This window comes from Triturus cristatus, chromosome 1_2 (genome assembly GCF_964204655.1).
Source record: "Triturus cristatus chromosome 1_2, aTriCri1.1, whole genome shotgun sequence".
NCBI classification, from domain to species: Eukaryota; Metazoa; Chordata; class Amphibia; order Caudata; family Salamandridae; genus Triturus; species Triturus cristatus.
Window position 1 is genome coordinate 766,064,233 of NC_140580.1, and position 10,800 is coordinate 766,075,032.

Below are 10,800 nucleotides of genomic sequence, written 5' to 3' on the forward strand. Positions count from 1 at the left end.
GCCAACAGCTGGTTCCATCTCATCCCTGGGCAGCCCAACAATCAAGACACATGTGTTGACCGGCCTGCCCCTTTGCTTATGACCGCCGCACGGCCACCATGCATACATCCGGGAGACAAATGAGTGGACTACCACCTTCACCAGCCAAGGGCACCTTCCTACAGAGACAACAATCATATTGTCAGGCGGCACAACTCTCCATGGGCAGTATCCCACAACTCCCCATCTTCATATCGCTACGTATTTCTACAATAACTGGGGTCTCACGTATGTCCTGTAGGCGTTGGACCGCCACCTGCCTACGGGCCTGAACCCCGCCTCGGACATCCTATGCTGGGCTGCCAAAGTCGCTTCCCTATTCCTAAATGAATGCCAACCGAAGGTGGCTGCAGGGAACCCTGCCTAGAGCTTGGCGCATGACCACTGTGAACTGAAATGTACTTAAGAGGTTCCCATCGCTATGTTTGAATAATGGGCCTTCCCCTGTGGGACATATCGCCATGTATGCTAAGATATGGCAGACCGCCCAGTATCTGAGGTCTTCGATGCAATGCAGCCGCAACAGCACTCCCCTGCTGGCCTGGTCTGTTTTTGACCTTCTCAAGAGCAGCTCTACCCTCACCGTGGCAGGTTTTTCGTCGGCTGCCTGCAGGCATTGCACCACCAGACCTCTTTTAGCTGGTGCCACGAGTTTGCTGAGCCTAACTGCCCCAAAGAATGCAGTCGCAAAGGCTGCCCTGAACAGTGTTAGCTCGAATGTGTCCCTTGCTATTTCTTCAAGTGAATCCATGAGCAGGTTCAATTTTGTAAAGACGATGGGTCGCCGGGTGTCCGGTTTCCCTCTCTCACTGCGCTTCCACCCCTTCATTGCTGACTTGATGTAGTGGGTGGCGGCAGCGTCGTGCCCTGTGATTATCTTTGAGAAATGCGCTACTGCTGAAAGGTGGGCCTGTGCCCAGGATTTGGGCCTTTTTCTTGTGAATGCCCACTGTATGAACCGCTCAATTGCCTTCGTTGTCTCGCCTGCATCTACCAGTGTCTGTAGTCCCCCTATTTGCAACACAGTTCCTGTGTACTTCCTGTAGAGTTTGGCCGCTTCCGGGGTGAGTACCAGGTTCACTAGTACCGACAAGTCTGCCCTGCCAGGGCCCATAAATCCTCTGGGAATAGGGTCATTTCCCTTTCCGCCCACGGAGCCAGTTCCCTCAATCTGCCCATCTGCACTCATGAAAGTGCATCCACCACTGCGTTCTTCACTCCCGGTACATTGCATGTCTTCAGTTCTATGTTCCCCTCCAGCTGCAATTTAACCAATTGACACATTAATCTCAGTGTGTCAGGGCACCGGGCCGTGCCTCTGTGGATCGCTTGCACAACCCCTTTGTTATCTGACCAAAGTGTTAGTTTATGTTCCTCAATTTCCATTCCCAGGCAGCCAGTGCCAACTGCCCGGACATTGCCCCACGTGCCATTTATCTCCCAGGATTGCCCCAAAGCCTGTGCTGCATGCTGCGTACCTGAACAGGGCTATCTGCGTGGCTGTCACCCAGCCCTCTCTCAATATCAGTAGCCTGTTAAAGTCTGCCAGGAATGTGTCCCACATTATCAGGTACCGCCTGACACCCGCCCCCAGTCTGATGTGGTGGTGTTTATGCGTGAGCCCAGCTGTTAGCTGAGTTAGGCACCTGGCGAAGACCCGGCCCGCAGGAATAACTCTGGCTGCAAAGTTAAGCTTACCAATCAGCCTCTGCAGCTTGCGGTTGGTTGCCTTCTCCCTGCCGCACATGGACCTTATCTCCTCTCTGAATTCCTTCATCTTATCCTTGGGCAGGCTGGACGTTCCTGCGACCAAGTCCTTTTCAATCCCTAAGAATGTGAGTTTGATTGTGGGGCCGACCGTTTTCTTTAACGCCAATGGTACTCCCAATTCCCCAGCTAGCTCTTGGAAACCGGCTAGTGTGTCCCCCCCACACTGCCAACCTGGCTGACCCACAAACAGAAAGCTTGCCTCCTGTGGGGTGCCGGTCGTGTAAGGCCCACTCTAAGAAGGTGCTAAATTGTTCAAAGTACATGCAGAACACAGCACATTCCATTGGCATTGCCTTGTCAAAATAAGTTGCCCCTTCCCTTTGGAAACTTAACAAATGGAAGCTTGCTGGGTAAACCGGGAGGAGGCAGAATGCCTACTCAATGTCGGCGTTTTGCCATGAGAGCTCCCTGGCCCGTTGTCCTTACTAAGTCAATAGCGTCATCCACCATTGCATGACCCATTGAACATGCCTCTGGACTAATCCCGTCATTAAGCGACTTGCCCTCAGGAAGAATAGGTGGTGAATAAGCCTGAACTGACCTTTCTCCTTCTTAGGTACTACCCCCAAGGGGGAGATCACTAATCCCTTTGGCAAAGGCAGTGGCAGGGGGTCCTCAATCCTTTCTAAGGTATTCTCCTTTTCTATTTTTTGGTGAACCACATCCTGGTGCCCCAGAGCTGATTTCAGGTTTTTTACACTGCTTTTGGGTAGGAGGCCCTCAAACGGTATTACAAATCCCTCCTCAAAACCTCTCATTAGCAGAGCAGTGTCCCTCTTGTTGTGGTATTTGTTGGCTAGCCTCCTGAGCTGGTATGTTTTGATGGGGGCTAACCGGCAACTACTCCTCTCCTTCTGTCCCCCCACACCCACCTGATCTGTGCTAGTGCTTCTTCTTCTTCTCTTTCATTTCCCCTCGCTGCTTGTTGTGCCTGCAACCTGCTGCTTGGTGTCCCACCTCCCACAAACTGAGCATATGTGTTGGAATTTGCGAGAGGCTTCCCATGTGCACTTGTTGGGATTTGTGCTTCCTGCAGATGGCCGCCGACCCGCTGGTGGGTGGCAGTTTCCAGGAGTTACATTGCCCCCTCTCCCTTCCCCCAGCCTATGCTGCCGCTCACCTAACAAATCCTTGGTCGAAGTGGGTGCGTAGTGCTGTCAGGTTATTGCTGCCCGGCGCCTGGCGCTAGAGTCGGTGGCGATGCTCCGGTTGACTCGGGCCCTCATCACTCCTCGTTAGAGGTGGAGGCGTGGAGCCATTGGGTTTTCGCGGCACGGCACCTGGTGCTGGAGCTGATGGCGATGCTCTGGTTCATTAGGGCCCTCGTCACTCCATTGTCCAGGACACTCCGGGAGCTCGGGGAGCCAGTTGAGGCACTTTTTGAGGGACATCCTCGCAAGCCTGCTGGTCCACCACCGCTACTCTCCGTTGTAGCCATGTCGCAGCGCTTCTTCCGAGGGTAAGTCTCCTCTTCCTTCTCGTTATTTTGTGGTGCACTGCTTCCTCAGCTCCACGATGTAAGATAAGTGAGCTGTGCTGGGGGTGCAGTGCCTTATAACCCCCTCCCATTGTACCTTACCACAGCAGCGGCTTCCCCCCATTGGGGGATTTAAAAGTTACCTGGCCCCCTCATTAGCGAGGTGCTTTGGTGTCTCTTTGGTGCACCATCTTTCTGGGAGGGGGTAGCTCCTTCTTGCCTCTGGGCACGCCGTAGCGGCCCAAACTGGATTATTCCAGGTCACCGGCGTATGTTATGGTGCCGGCTCTCGAGGCCCCTTCCGGGGCAGCCTCTGCGGAAAGAGCAGCAGCAAACCACCATGTTTTCGGATCAGTCTGAACAACATCCATCATGGACGAGACTGGAGTGGGCAGATCCAAATGAAGCAAACAACTGTGCACTGTCGTCTCACACACAGCCCACCACACTTTGTACATCAGTTGGATTTCTCCAGTGTGGAGTGCAACTGTTCATTAGAATATCTCATCTGTTTCTCACATGTAGAGGGCTAAATTGGGCTGGGTCGAACAGTTAGTAAGCAGTTTTACATCTTCAAAACCTCCTTATATTGTAGACATCCAGTAAAACCTCCGGGTGCAGAGATTGCTCAATGAAATATTATGTTCCCAGTCCCAGTACTTATGCTTAATTAAATGCAGTGTGCCTTTAGTAATCAAACTAGGGTTTCCCAGAGCACTTTGCAACCTATTATCCATATTTCTTGTATACGCCTGATACAGGAGATCTTCAGTGCAGTTCCACTGCTCATCCCATCCTTCAATGATGGACAGTAAGTGAGGGCAGGGCAACTGCAAAACCTACTGACACCGAATTACAAGGATGCTCTCGCCAGTATTAAGCTCCCATCGGTCAATAGTAAGTATGACAGGGAATGCTTAGTGATTTAAAATAAGTGCAACTCCCTGAAATAGAGAATGCCTGAATATGGATAATAAATATACCCCCCCCCCCTTTAGTACAGATGACGTGTGAATAGACAGCAAATATAATCATATTTTGATGGAAACATTCGTAAATTGGCAGCAGGTACACATCTGTGAATAGGCAGTACATGTAGCCAGCGTGAAGAAACTCCCTGGTAAAGAGTACATCTTTGAGTAGACAGTGTGTATGCAAATCACTTAAATTGCTTGCTAATGAACATCTGGGAATAAAATACACAGGGGCGGCTCCTCCACTATGTTGGACAGGCCACACGAAGGGCTTGCTCCCTCCCCGCATGACAGGGCCTAAGCCCCGGCCCGCCAGGCGTGACCCACACGAATCAGCCGCACTCCGTCTCCCGACGGAACTCCTGCCCCCGGACCTCCATGTATCACGGGACCGAGCCACCACCGGCTCCCCCGGCCGGATCAAGCCGCCATCTTGGGCCCTGCGCCACGAGGCCGCGTGGCCTCCACCCGACCCTAACCCTGGGCCTGGCCGGCCCCGGCATCCCGGCACCACCATCCACCCAGGAGGTGAGCGGACCACTTGGCAGGTCAATGGGAGAACGAAGCGTCAAGGGCTCTCCCCCGCCAGGTGCCGATCGCCTCCAGCTCCCCCAGGCGCTGGCTCCACCCCCTGCTGGGTGTCTGGACACCTTCATCCCGGACCCTCCGACCTCCAAGTGCGAGGGTCCGGACATCAAAGGGCGCCAGACCTATAAGTAGGGCAGCTCCAGAGCAGGACGGCAGTTGGATCCTGGAGTCGAGAGACACCGAGAGAACTCAGCCTTGACGGACTACTGGCGCTGCCGTAGCCCTATCTCGTGAACTATCGTCCTGCCTGCTGGCGCTGCCGCGGCCTTCTGCAACATCCATCCTCGTCGGGACCTGCTGGCGCGGCCCGTTGTAACGACCATCCTCACCGGGACCTGCTGGCGCTGCCGCGGACCGTGCATCGACCATCTCTCCGGGACCTGCTGGCGCTGCCGCGGACCGTGTATCAACCATCTCCACCGGGACCTGCTGGCGCTGCCGCGGTCCGTCCCAGCTAGAACACCGAGCTCGAGGATTGTGGGCTATCCACCGTACCACCTCAACTACCAGACTGTCCCGCTACCCCCTTTCCCCATCTTGAGAGACTTGAATCGAGGGGACCCCTGAGTCCAGACCTCCTTGTACCTTCCATCGTACCGTAAGAAATTGCCTATAAAGAACGCTAAATCTTCTCCTTGTGTGGTGTCTGTCTGTGGGGGGGGAAGTTATTTATCTGTACGATCGCTGGAGACGGCTTTCCCCGGAGACCTCTCCCCCACTGCTTTTAAGCAGTGTAAAGAAGAGAAACATAAAGTAATAATGACTGTAAGTTATTATCATTTTATGTTTCCTGACGCGTCCTGCTGCTTTGCGGTGAGTGGGTGGGTGGGGCTGATCTACTGTCCGAGCGGGGCAGGGGAGGAGTGGTTTGCCCACTCCAAAGTGCGCAATGACTGGTCGGCCCTCTCAGGCCGCCCAAACTAGTCATGCGCACTTCCCTGTTCTCCATGTGCGCTGCATTACAGCCTGCATGGAGAACATGCCCACCCCTCCGGCCCCTGGCTGAGCAGAGTGTCACGGCTCTCAGACCAATCACAAAGCTGCCATTGCAGCGTTCTGATTGACTTAGAAGTAGCCTGGCTGACTGCTTCCTCTTCCTATTGGAGAGCAGGAGCAGTGAAAACGCGGGACCTGTCGAGGTAAGTTTAGTTTTTAAATGTGTTTGCCCCCCCGCGTGACACTACCCACGACCCCCCCAGTCTCCCATCCCCCACTAACCCCGCACCAGCCCACCACCCACGAGCCATGCCGCCCGCCGTTGAAAAAAAATCTGTAAGAAGGCAGCGGCCCTGATTCCCTAAGGTAAACTTACAGTTTTGTGTGAATATGCTATTTTTTGGTATTCACAAACTATGAGTTTAGGTCTGCGGAGACTCCACTGTCGAGGCGAAGAACTCCGCGCATACAATTATAGGCCTGTTATATTTTTTTATGTGAGAAGCTGTCCGCCCCAACTGCGGGGTGGGGGCGGGGGGCTCTGCAGTCATAAACTTACCATTAGCTCGTAGTTTGTGAAAAGCAAAAAATATGAAACTTTCACAAAGTGTAAATTGCCCTTTATGAATCAGGCCCAGTGAGTATAATCCCTCACCTAACCAGTATGAATAAACATCTGGCATTAGAAGCATAGCCTCATTTGAATCGAGAGCATCTGGATATAGTGGGTACGCTTCCCCCTCCCCACCCCTTATGTAGAGGGAGTTGTCTGGTTGCGTATGCTACTTATTTAAGCAATAATACCTAGTGGGTGTGTGGTTAATTAGACATCATTACTAGCAAACAAAGAATGTTAATTAGCTCCATGTCCCTCCACACTCTGATCATCTACGACTTCAAGTTTTCACCTACTTTAGCTGTGTAAGTTGAAACACCACCTCATTGCATCACATCGTCACATCATCGTCCATTGTTATGGCTGTCACCCAGTGAGCCAGCGACTGGTGGCAGCCATGAGCAGATAGACCAATCCAATGCTTATGCTTACTTACTGATTAATCATTTCATGAGGAGTGAACAAAACATTTGGCTCTCAATGTGTCAGGGGCTATTTGTGGCTGGAGGGCAGCTGAATTCCAAGGTGACCACACTGCTGCAGACAGTGCTGAGAAGGGTGATGACATCGCCCACCAAACTCGAGGTGCGGGTGTGTCCGAGTGCACACAGGCATGTACATAAATGTTGCTTGTAAGCGTAAAATTAAGTAGGCCTCTTGCAGATATACAAAATAATATGATTTATTATGTACCCATGATATTAAGAATCCTACCAGGAGCTACAGAGTTTTTTCAACCCCTCCTCCAACAGGCTACAGTTCCAGAAACAAAGACAACAGGCAATGTTCAACCTCCCCAGTGTTCCACAGAATGAAGACCGGACACAGCTCCGTTCTGACATCAAAGGAAGTAGAAAGACACGATCAGTATCCCACAACTAAGATCTGTGACCAGCCCAGGACCGGCTATGGCAAGCCTCTTGAGCTTAACTAACCACAATATTGGAATGGGTTATATGGGATATTGACTCCAGGGGCCATATTATCAAGAACGGGCGATAACATTATCGCCGCTTTAGCGGCACGCTAATGCGGCGATTAGGGGCTTGATAATATGCCCTATAGAATTCCAATAGAAGCCCAGGTTGTGGTGTGAAGGACATCAATCCTGGGCTGCTATTGGAATTCTATAGGGCATATTATCAAGCCCCTTATCGCCGCTTTAGCGGCAGGAAAGTGGCGATAATGGTATCGCCCGTTCTTGATAATATGGCCCAATAGCTTTAAGTCCGAATCCCTTACTTGGAGCTCGGACTTACATGCGCTCAGCTGAGTACAATATGTCGTTGAGTCCTCCACAGGGGTGTGCTTTTAAAAAAATGTAGTGCCTGTGAAATCACAGAGTGAGGAGACACTAGATATCCCTTTCTGCAGAGGGACCAGTGTCCAGTCAAAGGTAGCAACGAGGAGTAAAAACAAAGGATGTTTGCACCCCAAATTCTCAAAATGACATAAACGCAGAAAATCTATCAAGCAAGTTCTCACGATAGGACAGATGGCTATGCATTGTTTAAAGTCGCACATAGAATTCTTAACTAACAATGGAAGCCATTTTTGTCTTCAAGAACGCATTCTGTGCCGCGTGCGAGAGATAAGGTTACAAATCACCTCAAAAGGCTGGAACTTCCATAAGTGTTTAACCTGTGGAAGAAAGACTTAAAAAACATAACTTACTGCTTTATTTACTCCCTCCTCAGTCGAGAGACAGACCCAGCATACTTTCTTGATTGTCTTCTTTCTTTGGATGACTATATACCGCCCATGGATTCCACGTGACTCCTCCTGCCCTTTAAACGCCTGCAGACACTACTCTAAGGGGATGTTTACTAGTTAAGGGTTAGACTCCTCTGAGAGGCTGAGGCCCCCAGACCTGGTAAGAGCCTGCATGATTGATGACACAATGGCTCTCTGTGCATGTCAGGCGGCCTGAGGCGCATATGCTGGGGCACTGGCTGCTGCTTATCAGAGATCTCCAGGGACTGGGGATGGGAAGGGCGTGGCTGAATGACAATATTTTCGTCTAGTTGGTGGATGGCTGACATTGTTCTCATGTGTTAGGTCAAGGAAAGGGATTTGTTTTAATGCTTATGCATTTAAATGTCTCTCATGTTGAAATGTGCCAACCATGAATGTTTTAAATGCACTGGAAGTCCTGCACTGCCCTCTGCCGCATAAATCTCACAGTAAGAAGCATGATGCCATACAACTAAGCATGTTACGTTGTCCTCCCCAGAACAGCCAGCCATTACCTGTTAACAGATACCTAACACAGAGTGAATGACCTTAAGAAAAGTCCCTCAAATACTACTAACTACGTGGTAACGTATTCTACACCATACTTTCTGCATTATTGTGTGTGCGACAGATTCTGTCAATTGTCATTATTTGTAAATACATCTTCATTTATTTTAGGAATTCACTCGTTTGATTCTTCATTCCGAACAGAATGTTTCGGCTTGCACCCTATTGAGGTCTCCAGCAGACTCCCCGACACACAGCTCCCCAAAAGTAATAATCAATGAAAGTGCCTTTAAAAGCCGGAAGTCTTCTTTCATCTGAAACCAGTGGTCATGACCCTTTCCGAGTGAATCGAAAGAACTGAAAAGAAACTGAAGACTGCTGGGGGTTTTCAGACACCAAGTACATGCTGGGAAAACGAACTCCAAACCCTTGTTTGTATTATATAATATTGCAATTGCATTTATATAGTACAAACTGCCCCAAACGAAGGGACAGCTCTTACTAACCCTGCATGGTCACATTTAATCTTCTTTCATTTGGGGGCTGCCTAGCTATTTCAGCACTTCACGACAAAGCACACCCTGGACAGTTATGAGAACGTGAAAAAGGTAAGAATGGGGGTAATCATTTTGCCATTGTGACTATATTTAACTGCTCTTCTGCATCAGGAATGTTTTTGCATTCCTGACTTATTTATTTTTTGTGGATCAGCTCTTTATTAGTCATGGGTTTGTTACATTCTCGTCTCTCATTTTTTGTATGTAGCCACAAAATATGCACACATTAATGTTTCTTTCTCTCATAGAGGATTTCCATGTATACCCATAAGCGTAGAATATTCCCGCCTGCTTGCAGGGGATTTCGGACCACTTTTTCCAATATGTCTTCTTAAGTGCTGCAGTTCACTTTTCTTGAGGAAGGCCTTGAATGGTGGTGGTGGTGGTGCTGGTAGTGGTGGTACTGGTGTTGGTGGTGGTACTGGTAGTGGTGGAACTGATGGTGGTGGTATTGGTGGTGGTGGTACTGGTGGTAGTGGTGGTACTGATGGTGGTGGTACTGGTGGTGGTACTGGTGGTGATGGTACTGGCACTGGTGGTGGTACTGGAACTGGTGGTGGTGGTACTTGTGATTTTAGTACTGGTGTTGGTGGCACTGGTGGTGGTAGGACTGGTGGTGGTACTGGTGGTGGTGGTACTGGTGGTGGTAGTACTGGTGGTGGTACTGGTGGTCATGGTGGTGGTGGTAGTGGTGGTGAGACTGGTGCTGGTACGGGTGGTAGTGCTGCTGGTGGTGGTACTGGTGGTGGTACTGGTGGTGGTACTGGTGTTGGTACCAGTGGTACTGGTGGTAGGTGGTAATGGTGGTGGTGCTAGTGCTGGTGGTTGTGATACTGTTGGTCTGTGGTGCTGGTGGTACTGGTGGTGTTGGTGGTACTGGTGGTGGTGCTACTGGTAGTGGTGGTACTGGTAGTGGTGGTGGTACTGGTATTGGTGGTAGTGGTGGTGGTACTGGTAGTTGTGGTGGGGGTAGTGGTGGTACTAGTAGTGGTGGTGGTGCTGCTGGTAGTGGTGGTGGTGGTACTGGTAGTGGTGGTGGTGGTACTGATAGTGGTGGTACTGGTAGTGGTGGTGGTACTGGTACTGGCGGTGGTAGTACTGGTACTGGTGGTACTGAAACTGGTGGTACTATTGATAGTAGTACTGGTGGTACTGGTGGTGGTGGTATTGGTGGTGGTCGTAGTGGTGGTAGTGGTACTGGTAGTGGCGGTGGTGGTACTGATAGTGGTGGTACTGGTACTGGTGGTGATAGTACTGGTACTGGTGGTACTGGTTTGGTGGTACTGGTGGTAGTAGTACTGGTAGTAATGGTGGTAGGTGGTAATTGTGGTGGTGGTGGTACTGGTGGTGGTGGTGCTGGTGATTGTGGTACTGGTGGTCATGGTGGTACTGGTGCTGGTGGTACTGGTGGTTGTGCTACTGGTGGTGGTGGTACTGATGGGGGTGGTGGTAGTGGTGGTGGTACTGGTGGTGGTGGTAGTGGTGGTGGTACTGGTAGTTGTGGTACTGGTAGTGGTGGTACTGGCAGTGGTGGTGGTGGTAGTACTAGTGGTGGTACTGGTAGTGGTGGTGGTACTGGTACTGGAAGTGGTAGTACTGTTG

The 10,800-nt window shown here is 50.8% G+C and overlaps 1 protein-coding gene across 1 annotated transcript in view; it reads right to left on the minus strand.

The window, feature by feature from the left end:
- LOC146867987 (uncharacterized) overlaps positions 1–8,249 on the minus strand; it is a 143,790-nt gene extending 135,541 nt beyond the window's left edge. The window contains exon 1 of the mRNA XM_085608743.1: positions 8,075–8,249. The gene's annotated coding sequence lies outside the window, so the exon portion shown is untranslated. The remainder of the gene's footprint in view (positions 1–8,074) is intronic.
- Positions 8,250–10,800: the final 2,551 nt, after the last annotated feature.